Genomic DNA, 19,145 nt, shown 5'->3' with positions numbered 1-19,145 from the left:
GAAATAACACCGAACATGTGGGCAGATCATAACCCATTAACAATCAAATGGAAAGGAGAGGCAAAAAGGAAAAAGAGATGGACCATGAATCAGAGGGTTGCGAAAGAAAAGAACTATGTTTAATATGTGGAAAAAGTTTTAGCATTTTTCCTAAAGGAAAACTGGAACGAACAGAAAACCATTTAAAACTGATGGGATACAACCAAAGCCTATGTGCGTGGCATTACAATAGCATATACAATAAGAAGAAACAAAAATAAAAAGAAAGATATACTGAGCTCCAGGAGAAACTGGGGAAATTAGAACCTCAAAACCAGGAAGTTAAAGAAGAAAAAGAAATAATTAAACATAGATTAAATTTAATTACACAATAAGAAGTGGCCCAGAAAATTAGATCAAGTAGGCAAAATTATTTCAAAAATGCCAAGAAACTGGGGAGATGGCTAGCCTATAAACTTAAAAAAAGGAAAAGAAATTAATACAGCAACTAGAGGATGAAGAAGGGGTGATACACCACCAAAAGGAAGGGGAAAAAAGCATAGCAGTAAGATACTTTCAAACATTGTATAGTCAAGAGGAAATAGAAGAGGAGAACATTAAAAGATACCTACAGAAGAGGAATCTTCCAACCTTACCGGAAACAACAAAGGAAACACTAAATGAGAGAATAATGAGGCTAGAATTAAAGAGGGCAGTCCAAAAGCAAAAAAAATAACAAAACCCTGGGACCAGACGGAATTCCAGCAGAATTTTATAAAGAATTGAAAAACCATTAGAGAACATATTAGAAATGTATAATGAAGTACTAGAACAAACTAAGACACCAAAATCCCGGATGGAGGCACTAATAACTTTAATTCCCAAAGACATCACTGAAAAACAAAAGATCCAAAATTACAGACCAATCTCGCTGCTAAATGCTGATTATAAAATATTTATGACAATAATGGCGGAAAGAATTAAAAATATACTAAATGGAATCATACACCCAGACCAAAATGGATTTCTACCCAACAGACATATAAAAACAACAACATACGAATGTGTTCTGACCCCCCTCCTTGCTTGTTCACAAATGACAGCCAGACAGAACTTCAAAGGAAATATCTTTATCTGTCCCAGCTCAAGCTGGCTGCGAGCCCAAAATAAACATAGATAAAAGGCTCTGGCAAAAAGTTACACAGCAAATGCAAAAACAAACTCTCACAGCAAACCAGGTTTACATAAAGCAAATCACTTATCCAAGTGCTTCTTGAATCATGAACATGAACTAGAACAGGAACGGAATTAACGAACGAACAAACGACCTTGACTTCTGCAACTAAGGCATGGCACAATCAGTCTTTTATCCACAGGAGGAGAGCCTTAACGAGCCCCAGATGCTTGTTATCTTCTCCCGGGAGCATCCTGAAACCACTCACTGGTAGCAGCTCCAAAGGCTCCTACCGAGCCACATCACGAACGATAATGGACATATTAGAATACTACAAGATAGACTCAGGAAAACAAGCAGCATTGATATTTATCAATGCACAAAAAGCATTCGATAAACAGAATTGGAATTTTCTTATTAGCAGTAATGAACTTTGGAGAGAAATTTATTGGGATGATCAGAGCAATGTATTCGAGTCAGAGGGCAAAAATAATACTAAATGGGGAAGCAACAGAAGGTTTCAGCATAACCAGGGATGCCCTCTATCCCCCCTGTTATTTATCCTCTCAATGGAGACATTGATGTTACAAATTAGACCGAACAAGGACATAAAGGGTTTGAAAATTAGAACACAGGAATACAAAGTGCAGGCCTTTGCAGATGATCCAGCATTTATCAGAGGAACCCCTAGAAACTGGACTAATATTATTACAAGACATAAAGCAATTTGGTAAAGTGGCAGGGCTTAAAATAAATAAAGAGAAAACTAAAATATTAATTAAGAATTTAACCAAAAGATAAAATGAAGAACTGGAGAAGAGTGGGAATTTCGAGGGCCAAGAAAATTAAATATTTGGGAATATGGCTATAGGCAAAATGTATTACAATAAAAGAAGACAACTACAATAAATTGCTACGACAAATAGAAAAAGATTTGGATAATTGGACTACAATTAGTGATAACTACAGATAACACTAATTGGCAGAATCTTAACAATTAAAATGAACGTACCACCCAAACTACTTTATCTTTTCCAAACAATATCAATTAAATTAGAGATTTTTTTTCCCGAACAACTAAATAAAATTGTATCCAAATTTATCTGGTCAGGGGAAAAAACCACGTATTAAATACAAACTTCTACAAAATAGTAGAAACAAAGGGAGCTTTACTATCAGGCAAAAGCCCTAACATGTCTGAAGGACTGGATTCAACTAAAAAATAAAAGAATTCTTATGCTAGAAGGCCACGATCTCCAACTAGGCTGACATGGCTTCCTCTAGGAGGAGAAGAATAAATCTCACTCCTACTTCCAGAGACACATAGTAAGGGATGCTTGTTTAAGGTCTGGAAAAAATAACACAAAAAGCCATTATGTGAAAATCCCAATCTGGTTATCAATGATGGAGGCAATGACATATCCAAATACTATAGATCTCAGTAAAATGGTAAGATATGCAGAACTCTTAGATGAAAAAGGAGAACTAAAATCAGTACAAGATCTGAAAACACAAGGAATAAATATAGAATGGTGGCTCTATTTACAAATTAAAACAAGATTAAAAAAAGATTGGGAACAATACGAAATACATGAGAAACAAATGGAATTAGATAAAATATTATTAGGAATGGAAGGAAAAATGATTACTAGATTATATAATTTCCTCTTAAGATATAAAATGGAAGAAGAGACAGTAAAGGAGACAATGATTAGCTGGGGAAGAAATTTTGGCCATAATATAGAGTTAGAAAAATGGGATAAATTATGGGAAAGAAATTATAAATTTACGACGGCAGTAGCTTACAAAGAAAACCTCTATAAAATGTTTTATAGATGGCATTTGCCTCCAGCAAGATTGCCCAAAATGTACCCAAACTTATCCCTCAAATGTTGGAGATGCAGCTACAAGTCTGGAACATTCTACCATATGTGGTGGAGGTGTCCCATCACAAGGAAGTACTGGTGCAAAATTTTAGACCCATTTCAGTCTGCGGGGATTCCCACAGTACATTGCCACTGATTGCCACCTCTGCATGTTGTATTTTCAGCCTCTGTGCGTCATGTTTTTGGCCACCTCACACCCTGTTTTTGGCCTCCGTGCATCGGATCCCCATCACCTGGAACTGGCCAAAAACACGATGCACGGAGGCAAAAAATGAGGCATGTGAAAGCCAAAAACTTGATACGTTGAGGCAAAAAACACAATGTGCGAAGGCAGCAATCATTGCCAATGTGCTGTGGCAATCCCGGCAGCTTGCAACCAGTCTAAAATGGAGCATGCAGAGGTTGAAAATGCGATGCACAGAGGCCAAAAATGTAATGCGTGAAGGCCAAAAACACAACGTGCGGAGGCAGCTATGGACAGTGCTAATGCCCTCAGACTGGACCAGCTGATTGGTGGTATTCTGGGAGGATGATCCAACCGCCAATCAATTGCTCCTTCTGAATCAGGCTGTGATAACATGCTGAAGCTGACCTGGCTGTTTGCAGTTTGCTGTAAGGAAGCTAGCCAGATGAATACTCATGGATGCTGGTAGGCAGAGGCAGAATTTTTTCCCTTGTTTTCCTCCCCCAAAACTAATGTGTGTCTTATACTCTGAAGCGTCTTATACTCTGAAAAATATGGTAGTTATCTCTTATGATGAAACTGTAGGACAGACAACTGATGATGAAGATGAAGAAGAATGTGATAGAAGATATGAAGAGGCCTTAGACCAAACACACATTACCCCTACTTCAAAAGAAAAGACAGAATACAATAGATTAGAAATAACAAAAGTTCCTAGCAAGCATAAGATATTAGTCTATGTGCCACTGCTTTCATCACCACAACTGCCTTCATAGATGCTGGTTTGATCACCAAAAAGACAAGAAATTTGTAGTACATTATATATGCATGATAAAGTCAACAGAGCCCAGGAAGAAATTATGAAATCCCTAAATCAAGAATTTGATGAACCCTGTAAAATGTGTGAAATAGAATGCATCTTCTTCACTGGCCATATAGATGCAACTAAAGTTATGCTGAAAGCAAACAATTCAGGTCAGCAATTCTCCAGTACCATCAAAGAAGAACATTATTCTGTGTGCAGTGAGCTGGGTGGAAGATACCTTTATCATTTCACTCCAGAGAAAGGCTCAAAAACAGGAAAACCTGCTCAAGGGTTTGCAGATAATCTGGTGTATTTCATGAAGAAAGGAGTGAAAGCTCATCAGATGCTTTTTCGCTAAAAACCTCAGCCAAGTTCTTATATTCTTTGCGCATGCCCTGGGTTGGCATAGTGTAAGCAGGCATTGCTGTTTCTAGGTGCTCTGCCCCTTCAGTTTCTTTGTCTGGATTCTCAGTAAAAGTCACGTGCATCTGCACTCTTATGATACCTTGCTTCCAATTAATTTTGGGGTTCCATTTTTTCAGCCATGCAAGATCCAGAACTAGTGGCCATTCCATGCCAGGCGCCACTATAAATGTAAGCATTTCCTCATGGCTTCCGTTGCCTATCTGTAGAGGCTCAGTGGCAAATGAAGCTGGTTCACCCCCTGCTATTGACCCATCTAGTTGGCAAAAAGCTATGGGGCTTTTCAGTTTCCTTACATTAATCCTCAACTTCCTTACCAGGTTTGGGCTGATCAAACAGCGGGTGCACCCCAAGTCCACTAAAGCTGAGATTTTCATCCCCCTCTCCTAGTTGGGGATAAACAGTCTCCGGGGCAAGATAAGCAGTCTCATTAGTTTGCTTACCAGTGGTTCATCCTCTGGTTCGCTTCCGGATGAGTATGGTTCCTCCTGCTGCGAAGCCGGGGTTTCCTCCTCAAAGAAGGGAGAGGGGAAATACTATGGTCTCCTTGCTCCTCAGGGCCATCTCTTTTCCACGCTGGCCAGGTTTCGTAGGTTTTCCATCCAATGGGCGATCTGGTTTCTTAGCCAGTGCCTGAGAATACTCGGTGCCCCTCTTTTCCACACTTGAAACAGACTAAGGATTTTGGAGAAGGTGTCATTTGCAGTTTAAAAGGTTCTTGTTTCCATTGGGGTGGGGATTTCTTCCACATTCGTCCTGCCTGGTACTGATTTCTGGCCATGTCAATCTCTGCCACTTCAGCAATAAGGTACCACTCATGTAGATGGGTTGGGGCACCTCAGGCCACACAAGCATTGTAGAGGTCATCACTCAGCCCATCCTTGAACCAGCTTACCAGGATATCGTCTGGCCAGTTCACATGACATGCCAGGTCTTGGAATTCTTCAGTATACTCTGCCACTGGCCGGTGTCCCTGCTTCACAACTTTAATGCGTTTGCATGCTCTACGGTCTGCATGGGGGTCCTCGAACCATCGTCGCAGGGCCATCATGAAACGGTCAAAGTCCCACAGTTCTGGTGCATTGGCATCATGTAAAGTCACCATCCATCTGGCGGTGGCTCCTTCCAGGGCTAGGGTGACCACTCACACTCGGGCTCCTTGGGTTCGAAAATCATACCCATATTCTTGCATGTAGGTGAGCACATGTGCCACAAAGAATCCCAATTTTTTGGGGTTTCCATCAAATTTTACCCCCAGGGAAGGAGTTTTCCTTTCTAACTGCAGGTTTCAGGGTTGGTTAGGAGTGGCCCCCAACCCATGCGCTAACTGGGGGGAGGGTTTTCTGGGTTCCTAGCTGTTGCTGCTCTGCCATCAGCTTGATCAGCAGGAACCAGAGGGGGGTTAGTTCCCCTAGTGTCATCCCCGTTTGCCGTACTTTCACCGTTTCTCAGTTGCTGGTCTGGCTCCCCCCGGATGTTGAGATTTTCCAAAATTTCCATCACCAACTGGGTTACATGCCTCTTCAGAGGATCCTCTCTCAATGAGGCTTCATTTAGTTCCTCCTGATCAGAGGGGGCTTCTAACTCCAATTTCAACCCTGGTTTTCAGTTACCTCGGGTAAGAGTGACTCACCTGGTTCTCCCTTCCCAGCCATCTTTCATCCCGATTCCAATTGGCCAACGGGGCTTTTGGAGGTTCTCCAAGCTCACCTCGTTCTCTCCGCCAGGGTACAAGGAGTAGGGCTCTGGTTGTGGAGGGGTTTCCATCTCCCTCCAGCAGTCAGTTCCCCCTTGTTCGCTGTTATGCTCAGACATGGTTTGCTGGGTCCCCTCGGTAGAGTAAAATGTTGTCTTTCCTGGTTGACCACTTTGCAGCAATATAATTTGCTATACATAATCATGTCAGTAAGAATTACATTAGCACAAAACTGGAAAAATAATTATACACCAACAGAAGAAAACGTAATTAAAAAAAATTGGCATGTGCAACGATGGATAGGCTCACAAAATAATTAAAAGAGAAAGAAGAATCTGAATATTACTCAGTATTGGATTTATGGTATAATTGGCTAGAGGAAAGAGGGGGAAAAGCAGGAAAGCAAAAAAGGAAGGAAGGAAGATAAACAAATTAATAAACAACTACAAAACCGGAAAATTATTCAAAGATAGAAATATGAAATAGACTGCAGCAAATAAATAATAGGAAATGGATACAAAATGACACAAATGTAATAAAGGTTGTTATACACACAATATATAGAATGAAGAAAAAAGATGCATAAAATAATATAAATGCACATATATATAAACTAAGTTATAATTATAAAAGACTTATCTGTACAGATAAAAGAATCACAACAGATATGTAAAAGATGTGTTGCAAAGTTTGTATGAACAAAATTTTAAAAAATTAAAAAGGAAATTGTCAGATTCCCTTCACATTTCTAAACACTGGTCATCCAAGACTATCTTCTGATAGTACCCAAAGAGGTAAGAAGTGAACCACAAGCAATGTCTGCAACTCTCAGTTTTTTCAAGAATTCCAAATGTGTATTGTGGTCAATTACATTATACGTATGTTCCTGAAAATAATCCAGGATATTTGCATAGTTGTCACAATCCTTGTTCCTCTCCTCGTACATATTAACCATCAGAGTGGCACAGAGGGTCTTCTATCAGCTATGGAAGATACATCTGATCATGAGACAAACCCATTGTCAGGGTTCCAAGTAACACCCCCAATTAAAGAAAACTCAGAGGCTTGGAAAGAAGGCGGGGCTTAGCAGTGTGAAGACGGACTTTCAGGCTGCTCCTGAATGTCCATCTAAACCGGATGATCTGGACGGTTCTTTTTGGACCCAAGCTGTCCTGAAGAGACAGTGAAAGATAGGGGGAGACCCAGTGGTCCCAGAGACACCTGCAAAGTCTCTGGAGACCCAGGAAAAACCCTCTTTGCCAGTGATTTCCAGATTAGCCACAAGGCTACTGAAACTGCTGACAGCCCTAAATAGACTGGAAAAGAAGCATGTCGTGCTGATGAGAGTTTTAAAATCTTTTTTTATTGGAAAGAAAACACTCTAAATTTGGAAACTTAGTTTGAAATAAGGCTGACTAGTGAGAAAAGCGGCGGGTATAAGCTTTGCCAATTGAAGGATTTTTTTTCTCCGTTTCTCTTTTTATCTCTGGAAACTGGGCTGGACTTTCTTGCAATTCAAATCGGCTTTCTCTGTTTTTCTTTTTACCGTTGATATTTTTAACTTTGGACCTTGTGGGGACATTGAATTTAAACTTAAAGTGCTCTGAAGATGGTTTTTTTTAGCTTTTAGGTTGTTTTTTAGTAACTCTTGTTATTTTCTTTTTTTGTAAACAAAGTTATGGAAGCCTTAATACTGAGTTGATACAAGTTAATAAGTTAATACAAGCCAACACTGCCATCTAGCAGACTTGAAATATTGTTACCAAATTTCCCCTGTAATCTATTTGACTTTTTAAAAAGTAGGCTTTATTTACACAGCTGCAGCTTTTTATTATCTGGAACTCTGCCTCAGACTAAATAACAAAGCAGCAAAGGAAGCTGAGAATGACCTTGGAAAGACTTTTATCTTAGAGGGGGAAAAAGACTGAACTTATTTATTTTAGCTTGGTGGCAGTTTTTTATATTATTTTCATATTATTCTGCTGGGGAGATATTGACCTTTTTCTTTTTTTATTATACCTTTTGACTCTTTTACTCCTTACCTTCTTTTTTTGTGGCTTGAAGCATCCTTGTTTTTTGGTTTTTTTTCTTACCCTGTTTTCTTTTTGCATTTTTTTGAAGACATTGGGACATCAATGGATGGCTCACCTTAAATTTTGAGCAAACTAGACTGAAGAGTTTTTTTCTTTCCTTCTTCTTTCCCTTTCTCCCTCTTCTCTCTCTTTCTTTTACCCTCTTTCTTAAATCAGATTTCCACTCTCCCCACTTCTCTTTTCTCTTATGCCCTTTTCTCATTGTACTTATAACCTTACACCTTTAAAAATTTGTTGAGCATGAGTAGAAAAGTAGCTCCTGTTGTCTCTACAACAACAACTCCTGCCTCCTCACCTGTGGGAGGTCAGAGGTCAATACAGTTAATGCTTCAGCAAGAAAAAGAGAAAGGAGCAAACTTTGAGACAATCATGCAAGTGATACAGAAAATGCAAGTAGGACTTGATAGTAGGGATGACAAGCTAGACACTCTTGTAAAGAAGTCTGAGAGTATGGAAAAATAATGGAGATAATAGAACAACAAAACCAAAGCATAGTACAAAAAGTTGATAAAATGGAAGGAAAAATGGAAAGTATGCACAACTGGATGATGAAATATGAAGACAGGATTCAAAAAATTGAAGATAAAATCCAAGAAGGAGAGAAGAAAACTGAGAAGTTAGATAGCAGACTAAGCGACGTGGAAAGAGAGAGTAGTGGAATACTAAGATGGGAGATGATAGGTCTGAATTTTTCTTAAGATTTCAAAACATAGAAGAAGAAAAAGGAGAGAACTTAGTATAGATAATATCCAAGATCCTGATAAATGTATTAGAGATATCCTAAGAGAAGATGATAGATATAATAGACGAAGACTTCCGAGTACATACAAGATATGCAATGAGAAATGCTCTTCCAAGGGAAGTGCATGTAAGATTTACTAAGAAAACAACCAAATTACAAATTTTACAGAAAATAAGAGATAGAAAATTAGAATACAAAGGCAAGGAGATCGTAGTTCTCAAACAAATTCCAAGAGAGGTGAGAGAGAGGAGAATACCAATTCCTGACCAAAGTTCTGATTAAAAAAGGTGTTAATTACAGATTGCTCATATGGTCTACCATGTACATGGCAAGGACAAAGGCACAGGTTAGATACAATTTATAAGGCAGAAGCTTTTTATGCAGAATATTTTAGAGATAAGGCTGAGAAAACTGGGAAAGATGACTCTGTGGCACAACTACTGGAGTCACCTACAACTGAGACTGAAAAAGTAGGAGGAGCTGTAGGTGGAATTGAGAAAGAAGAAGGTGCGGTGTGGGGTGTAAGCTGCAGAGAAAAACGAGAACCCAGATCTACTAGAGCTATAAATCCTGTATATAAAGTATAAACATGGAAGAAAGAAAAATGATTACAATCAACATTAATGGACTTAATTCAGTAACTAAAAGAAAGAAAACATTTCATAAATTAGACAAGTTAAAACTTGAGATAATTTGCCTACAAGAAGTACATATCCAAAAGGGATATGAACATCTACTAATTCAACCAAAGCTTGGGAAAATGTTTTCAACATTGGCGAACTGCAAGAAAAGAGGAGGGATCTTCTATATTAAAGGCAATATTCCAGCAAAACTAATTTATGCAGATGAAGAGGGAAGAATTTTGATGGTGGAAATTATGGATATCAAAAAAACACTCCTAATTGGAATTTATGCCCCCAATGAAAAACAAGACGAATTCTATAAAAATTACATAAAAGAATTTTGGACTTAGACTATGTTGATATTTGTATGATGGGAGACTTTAATGGCATTGTGAACCAAAACATGGACTATAAAACAAAAAACAAAAAAGCTAAATAGAAAATTGCTGCCGAAATCCTTCTTTACGATGATAGATGAAGTAAATCTAAAAGATATATGGAGAGAAAGAAATGCCAAAAAGAACAATACACTTTTTATTCAAATAGACATTCATCATTTTCTAGAATAGATATGATATGGGCTTCAGCAGAATTGATCTGCAATGTACAGTAAATTGAGATTGGAGCAAGCACTTGGGTGGACCACAACCCAATTTCAATTAAATGGAAAGGCCAAAGGGCAAGATCTAGATCAGTGTTTTTCAACCAGTGTGCCGTGGCACACTAGTGTGCCGTGACATAGTGTAAGGTGTGCCGTGGGAAAATTACTTTATATATAGTCAATATAGGCACAGAGTTAAAATTTTTTAACATTTTCTAATGGTGGTGTGCCTCGTGATTTTTTTCATGAAAAAAGTGTGCCTTTGCACAAAAAAGGTTGAAAAACACTGGTATAGATGGACATTAAATAATACTATATTGAAAGAAAAAGAAAAAATGGAAAAAGAGCTAGTCCTTAAGAGACCCCTCCTTAAGAATCCTGCTCTGGACCCAGCTGTTTTTAAAAACTACTGTCCAGTCTCCAACCTCCCATTTCTTGGGAAGGTTGTTGAGAAGGTGGTGGCCTCTCAACTCCGACGGACCTTGGATGAAGCGGATTATCTAGATCCCTTTCAGTCTGGTTTCAGGCCTGGTTACTGAACCGAAACCACTTTGATCGCACTGACCGATGATCTCTGGCGAGCCAGGGATAGAGGACATTCCTCTATCCTGGTGCTTCTTGACCTCTCAGCGGCCTTCGATACCATCGACCATGGTATCCTTCTGCGGCGGCTAGAAGAGGTGGGAGTGGGAGGCACCATTTTACGGTGGTTCTTCTCTTACCTCTCTGGCAGGTCGCAGTCGGTGTTGGTCGGAGGACAGTGGTCGACCCCTAGGCCCCTTGAATATGGGGTGCCGCAGGGTTCGGTCCTGTCCCCCCTCCTATTTAACATCTACATGAAGCCGCTGGGTGAGATCATTCGTTGGTACGGGATCAAATACCATAAGTATGCGGACGATAGCCAGTTGTATCTGTCTGCCCGGTGCCAACTCAGTGAAGCGGTGGAAGTAATGTGCCAGTGCCTGGAAGCTGTCAGGGTCTGGATGGGAATGAACAAGCTGGCGCTCAACCCTGACAAGACTGAGTGGCTTTGGATGCTGCCCCCACAAAGATAGTCCAGATATTCCACCTTTAAACCTGGGGGGGTGAAATCTTACACCCCTCAGAGAAGGCCCGTGTTCTCCTGGATCCGCAGCTGACACTAGAACACCATTTGTCAGCTGTGACCAGGGGAGCTTTTGCCCAGGTTCACCTGGTGCACCAGTTGCAGCCCTATCTGGACTGGGAGGCACTCCAAATGGTCACTCACGACCTCGTCACCTCAAGACCTGACTACTGTAATGCGCTCTACATGGGGCTGCCCCTGAAAAGTGTTCGGAGACTACAATTGGTCCAGAATGCAGCCGCGCGAGCGATACTGGGTGTATCTAGATACACCCATGTTACACCTATCCTCCGTGAGCTGCACTGGCTCCCTATTGGTCTCCGAACATGCTTCAAGGTGCTGGTTATCACCTTTAAAGCCCTACATGGCTTAGGACCTGGATATCTCCATGACCGCCTCCTGCAACATACCTCCCAGCGCCCAATAAGATTGCACAGGGTGGGCCTTCTCGGGGTACCGTCGGCTACACAATGTCATCTGGCGGCTCCTCGGGGGAGAGCCTTCACTGTAGTGCCCAGGCCCTATGGAACGATCTACCCCTGAGATCCGGACCCTCCCTACTCTCTCGGCCTTCCGAAAGTCTGTTAAGACCTGGCTGTTCCGGCAGGCCTGGGGCTGCTGATCTCTGATTGAGCTTCAGCCCCATTAACATCGAGTGTATGTTGTGTCCTTTTTTAATCCACTGTTTTGTATTTTAACTTTTTTAGTATTTGTTTTTAAACTGTTTTTATGTAAGCTGCCCTGAGTCCTTTGGGATTGGGTGGCATACAAATCTTTTAAAACTTAAACTTAAAGAAAATAGGAAAGAAGATACATCAATGCAGAATCTTTGGGATACAATGAAGGCTGTTACTAGAGGTCTGATAATAGATTATACAAGGAAGAAAAACTTAAAGAAAAGACAAATGCATAAAGCTTTAGATAATGATTACAAAATACTTGAAAGAGAATGACAGAGATCGCCACAAAAAAAAGATGTCAAGATAAAAATGGATATAATTAAACATAAAATGCACCTACTGGAAAAGGAAGAATTGGCACAAAAAATTAGAGGTGCTAAACAGAACTATTTTGAAAATGCAAATAAACCAGGCAGGTGGTTGGCATATAAGCTGAAAAAAGAGAGAAACAAAGAAAATATTCCAATTAATAGATGAAGAAGGACAAATTCAGTATGGAAATACCGAGAGAAAAAATTATACAAGATTAGTATGCTAAGCTCTACGAACAAGAGAAGGTGGAGGAGGGAAGAGTCAAAAAGTACTTACAGGATGCCAATCTTCCCCAGATATCAGATGAAACTAGAACAATGCTAGAAAGTTTCAGGTTTCAGGTTTCAGGTTTATTGGGATTTATATGCCGCCCTTTTCCCTGAGGGGACTCAGGGCGGCTTACAACCACAGGGGAGGGAAAGTGCAAGGTCAAAACAAAACACTTTGTGAACAAAAGAAAAATAATAAAACACAACTTTCATTCAGCAATCAAACACTCGGGCGGGTAATTGGAAGCCTATCCCCAGGCCTGCTGGGAGAGCCAGGTCTTGAGGGCTGCGCGGAAGGTCTGGATCGTGGTGAGGGTGCGGATCTCCATGGGGAGCTCGTTCCATAGGGTCGGGGCAGCAACAGAAAAGGCTCTCCTCCGTGTGGTCGCCAGTCGACATTGACTGGCAGATGGAATTCGGAGGAGGCCCAGTCTGTGCGATCTGATTGGTCGATTTAGGGAGGTAATCGGCAGAAGGCGGTCTCTCAAGTACCCAGATCCACTACCATGGAGTGCTTTAAAGATGGTCATCAGTATCCTGAAGCGCACCCGGAGACCAACAGGTAGCCAGTGCAGCTCGCGGAGGACAGGTGTAACGTGGGCGAACCGAGGTGCGCCCACTATCACTCGCGCGGCTGCATTTTGGACTAGCTGTAGTCGCCGGATGCACTTCAGGGGCAACCCCATGTAGAGCCCATTGCAGTATTCCAGTCTAGAGATCACAAGGGCTCGAGTGACTGTTGTGAGAGCCCCCCGATCTAGGTAGGGCCGCAACTGGCGGACCAGGCGAACCTGGGCAAATGCCCCCCTGGTCACAGCTGACAGCTGGTGGTCAAAAGTCAGCTGTGGATCCAGGAGGACTCCTAAGTTGCGGACCCTATCTGAGGGGTATAAAATTTGACCCCCCAGCCTAAGCGTTGGTGTATTAGCCAAATTATTGGGGGGGAAACACAACAGCCACTCGGTCTTATCCGGGTTGAGCACCAGTTTGTTTGCACTCATCCAGTTCTTAACGGCCTCCAGACCCTGGTTCATCACGTCCACCGCTTCATTGAGTTGGCACGGGGCGGACAGATACAATTGCGTATCGTCCGCATATTGATGGTATTTTATCCCGTGCCTCCGAATGATCTCGCCCAGCGGTTTCATGTATATGTTAAATAGTAGGGGGGATAAGACCGAACCCTGAGGTACTCCACACGTTAGGGGCCTCAGGGACGATCTCTGCCCCCCGACTAACACCGACTGCGACCTGTCCGAGAGGTAGGAGGAGAACCACCGCAGAACAGTGCCTCCCACTCCCACCTCCCGCAGTCGTCGCAGAAGGATACCATGGTCGATGGTATCGAAAGCCGCTGAGAGGTCAAGGAGAACCAGGATGGACGCATAGCCTCCATCTCTGGCCCTCCAGAGATCATCGGTCAATGCGACCAAAGCGGTTTCTGTGCTGTAACCAGGTCTGAAGCCGGACTGGAAGGGGTCAAGATAGCTAGCTTCCTCCAAGGCCCGTCGAAGCTGAAAGGCCACCACCTTCTCAACAACCTTCCCGATAAAGGGAAGGTTGGAGACAGGACGAAAGTTGTTTAAGATGGCTGGATCTAACGATGGTTTCTTTAGGAGGGGTCTCACCACCGCCGTTTTGAGTACGGCGGGGAAGTGCCCCTCCCGAAGGGAGGCGGTGACAACCGCCTGGATCCAGCCATGTGTCACCTCCCTGCTGTTGGCCACCAGCCAGGAGGGACACGGGTCCAGAATACAAGTGGAGGCACTTACAGCTCGGATGGCCTTGTCCACATCCCCAGAGGCAACTTCCTGGAACTCAACCCAGAGCTGATGTGGCAAATGATCCTCCTGTGTCTCAGCTGGATCTACTGCGGTGGAGTCCAAGTCCGATCGAAACCGAGCTACTTTGTCCGCCAAGAATTGAGCATAATCCTCAGCCCTACCCTGCAAGGGGTCTCCCGCATCCCTCCTATTAAGGAGGGAGCGGGTTATCCTGAACAGGGCGGCTGGGCGTGACTCGGCGGACGCAACCAAGGAAGAAATATATGATCTTTTTGCAGTTCTTAATGCTCGGACATAGTCCTTGGTGCAGGTAGTTAAGAGTGCTCGGTTTGCCTCGGACCTATCGGACCTCCACTGGTGCTCTAGGCATCTCCTCCGGCGTTTCTTCTCCCGGAGTTCCTCGGTAAACCAGGGAGCTCTCCGGGATCCACTGACCCGGAGGGGCCGTAGTGGCGCAATCCGGTCGAGAGACTCCGACGCCGCCGAGTACCAGGCGGCAGCCAGAGTCTCCGCCGAACTGTGGGCGAGGGTATCAGGAATAACCCCAAGCTCCGTCTGGAACCTCAAAGGGTCCATAAGTCGCCTGGGGCGGAACCACCTGGTCGGTTCCTCCTCCCTACGGTGGGGGTTTGGCCTCCGGAAGTCAAGCCTCAGTAGGCAATGGTCTGACCATGACAGGGGTATGATCTCATTACCCCTCAGACCAAGATCACACATCCACTGCTCCGAGAGAAATACGAGGTCGAGCATGTGACCCGCTGCATGGGTTGGGCCCCGAATTACTTGGGTCAAGCCCATGGCTGTCATGGAAGCCATGAACTCCTGCGCCCCATCAGAGCATTCACCGAGCGATGGCAAGTTGAAATCCCCCAGAACTATAAGCCTGGGGAACTCAACTGCCAGCTCGGCTACTGACTCGAGGAGCGAGGGGAGGGATGCTGCAACGCAGTTGGGAGGCAGGTACGTTAGCAGCAAACCCACTTGACCCTTGAGGTCCAACTTTATCAGCAGAGACTCACACCCGACAAGCTCCGGAGCAGGGACCCTACGAGGTAACAGAGACTCCCGGATTACAATAGCCACACCGCCACCCCTTCCCTGGGCTCTCGGCTGATAAAGCACCTGAAATCCCTCTGGGCACATCTCTACAAGGGGGACTCCTCCTTCTGTGCCCAGCCAGGTTTCAGTAATACATGCCAGGTCTGCCCTCTCGTCAACAATTAAGTCCCGGACGAGGGGAGCTTTGTGAACAACAGACCTGGCATTTAGCGACAACAGCCTGAGACCAGGGTCCTGACTACTCGCGCCATCTGGTCTTGGAGTGGGACTCCTAGGGCCGGAAGGAGGGATCTCTGTAATGTAGCGAACCCTCCTTCCCCGGTAATGGCCAGCCCTAAGGTCCCCGCCGTATCTGCCTCTCCCTGTCACGACCGCTATGCTCCGACCCACTCCCATGTCCATGGTCCCCCCAACCACCCCGGTTCCTCCCGCCTTCCCCAGCAGGTCCTCCGAGTCAAGCATTCTCATTTATGCACTCTAACAAATCCCACGTAAAAATTTAAAACATATAAAATACAAAGGTAACAATTACTAAAAGTGGGCCATTCATTCAATTCCAAGCAACTCCCATACACTCAACATTCTATTTAAAATTGCGCAGTTATAATATATAATAATATGGAAACAGTGGAGGAAAAGTAAAATAACAATGATGGAGCTAATGGATGCACTTAAAAAACAAAATAACGGAAAAGCCCCAGGACCGGATGGACTACCCGTGGAATTCTATAGAATATTTGAAGAAATTTTAATTCTCTCACTCCTACAAGTCATGAATGAAGTGATGTTTGAGAGTAAAATACCGAAATCATGGTGAGAAGCATATATTACATTGCTACCCAAGGAAGAGACCGATTTAACACAAACTAAGAACTATAGACCAATTTCTTTATTAAATTCAGATTATAAGCTATTTGCATCTATACTAGCAGAGAGACTTACAAAATATTTAAATAGCTCCATCCACTCAGATCAAAATGGCTTTTTACCTAAGAGACAAATTAAAGATAATATGAGAATGATTTTGAATACTTTGGAATATTATGAGGCCCACTCCGAAAAACAAATGGCTTTGATGTTTCTTGATGCACAGAAGGCCTTTGACAATGTGAATTGGCAATTCATGTTTTTACAACTGGAGCAGATGAACTTTGGTAAGAAATTTATTCAAACCATACGAATGATATATCAGAAACAAACAGCAAAGATAATGGTAAATGGAGAATTAACAGATCCTATTGAAATAAAGAGAGGTACGAGACAAGGTTGCCCATTATCACCATTACTCTTTGTCTTAACATTAGAGGTTTTAAACAGAAAGATCAGAGAAGAAGAAGAAGAAGAAATAAGAGGAATGAAAATTAAGAAAGAAGAATATAAGCTACAAGCGTTTGCAGATGATTTAGTCTTTATTCTTGAAGATCCACTAGAAACAGCACCCAAACTGCTAGAAAGAATAGAGGAATATGGAAAAGTAGCAGGCTTGAAAATAAACAAAGACAAAACAAAGATTATGACAAAGAATATGCCAGCAACACAAAAGGAAGAGTTGTCAGAAACTTTGCAGATTCAAATTACAAGTAAGGTTAAATAGTTGGGGATATACCTATCACCTAGATGCAGTACTCTTAAGGAGGACAATTATACTATACTAAAACAACAAATAGCGACTGATCTGATGAAATGGGAAAATGTACAACTATCAATGATGGGAAGAATTTCTACAATTAAAATGAACATTTTACCTAGAATTTTATATCTGTTCCAGACAATCCCAATTAGATTGGATAAGGACTTTTTTCAAAACTTAAACAAAATAGTTTTGAAGTTTATTTGGCAAGGGAAAAAAGCTAGAATAAAACTTAAATTGTTACAAGATGCTAGAATTAGAGGAGGATTGGGCCTACCTGATTGGGAATTATACTACCAAGCAACAAACCTGAGGTGGATTAAGGAGTGGATATCACTAAAAAATTCTAGACTATTGAATATAGAAGGTCATGATTTACTGTTGGGATGGCATGCTTTCTTATGGTATAAGGGAACTAAAGCACATGGCTATTTTAGAAGACATTATATAAGGGAGGCTTTGTTATTAAACTGGGAAAAAGTAAAAAGATTACACTACTTAAAAATTCCAGTCTGGATATCAACAATTGAAGCATGTTCATATCCAATAATATATAAAAGGGAACAAACAGTTAGATATGTTGAAATATTGAATGCAGGGGATGAACTCAAATCTATCCAAGAGTTGAAACAAGAAGGGATAGAAATGAATTGGCATTCATATGTACAGATACAATCTAGATATAATGAAGATAGAAAATCCAAAAGTTTTTACAATAAAATGACTGGGTTAGATAAAATTTTAACAGGTACTGATGAAAAAGTAATTAAAAAACTATACGAATATTTATTGGAGGTTAAATTGCAAGAAGAACAAGTTAAAGAAACTATGATAGCTTGGGGGGAAAACTTTAGATATGGGATTGATTTAGAGAAATGGAAGAAACTGTGGTCACAAAACTATAAAATGACAATGTCTACTGCATATAGAGAAAATTTGTATAAAATGTTTTACAGGTGGCATCTACCCCCAACAAGAATTGCAAGAATGTCCAAGAATAAATCAGAAAAGTGTTGGAAATGTCATCAGATACCAGGCTCATATTACCACATGTGGTGGACTTGCATTGAAGCTAAAAGATACTGGACTAAAATCCACATGTGGTTGGAGAAAATGACGCACAAACAAATAGACTTTAAACCAGAGGTCTTTTTATTGGGAATCATACCAGAAATCTATAACAAAGACTTAAAATATCTGATTGTAAATGTGTTAACAACAGCCAGAATCATATTTGCAAAAAACTGGAAAAATGAAACAATACCAAAACAGGAAGAAGTTATTCGAAAAATAATGGACTGTGCTGAAATGAGTAAATTGACACTTGAAATCAGAGAACAAGAGGTCGAGCAATTTTATAAGATATGGGACTTGCTTTATCAGTGGCTGGGGGATAAAACTTGGAAATGAAAAATGTTTTACTCATGTTTCAACTGAAGGAGTTAAATGATAACACAATCATGCTGTGAAATAGATTAATGATGATACAATGAAAAACTGATACACCTATGAATTGAATACTTTAGAATTTTTTGTTTAAAAAAAGATAAGGATAACAACGATCTTATGTATACTTGATAGAGGATTGGTGATATAATGTATAACCTTAAGAACATACTACAATGATATCTATAAATATATATATTTAAAGTCACAACCCCTGGTATGCCCAAATATGGGAGGAAGATCACTACTTCCATTCTCTGTCCTTCGGCTCGTCACAAGAGACCATCCAGACAGAAACCCAATATTTTTTACTGTTGCCTTTTTGTATATAAATATAACACACACACACACACACACACACACACACACACACACACACACACACACACACACACATATATATATATATATATATATATATATATATATATATAGAGAGAGAGAGAGAGAGAGAGAGAGAGAGAGAGAGAGAGAGAGAGAGAGACTATTTAGAATATTGTGTTGAAAAATGAAGGAATAAGATTTCTGTTTGAAGGTATGAGGTACAAGGATAACAATGAACATAAGCATACCTGATAGTTGATTGGTGGAATTATGTATAATGGAAAATAGTGATATATAAATATAAATGGTTGGTAAAAAAAATCTCTTTTC

This window comes from Thamnophis sirtalis, unplaced genomic scaffold (genome assembly GCF_051295495.1).
Source record: "Thamnophis sirtalis isolate CommonGarterSnake01/CBP01778 unplaced genomic scaffold, rThaSir2_p1.2 scaffold_8, whole genome shotgun sequence".
Lineage (NCBI taxonomy): Eukaryota > Metazoa > Chordata > Lepidosauria > Squamata > Natricidae > Thamnophis > Thamnophis sirtalis.
Note: the sequence above shows the minus strand (reverse complement) of the source record.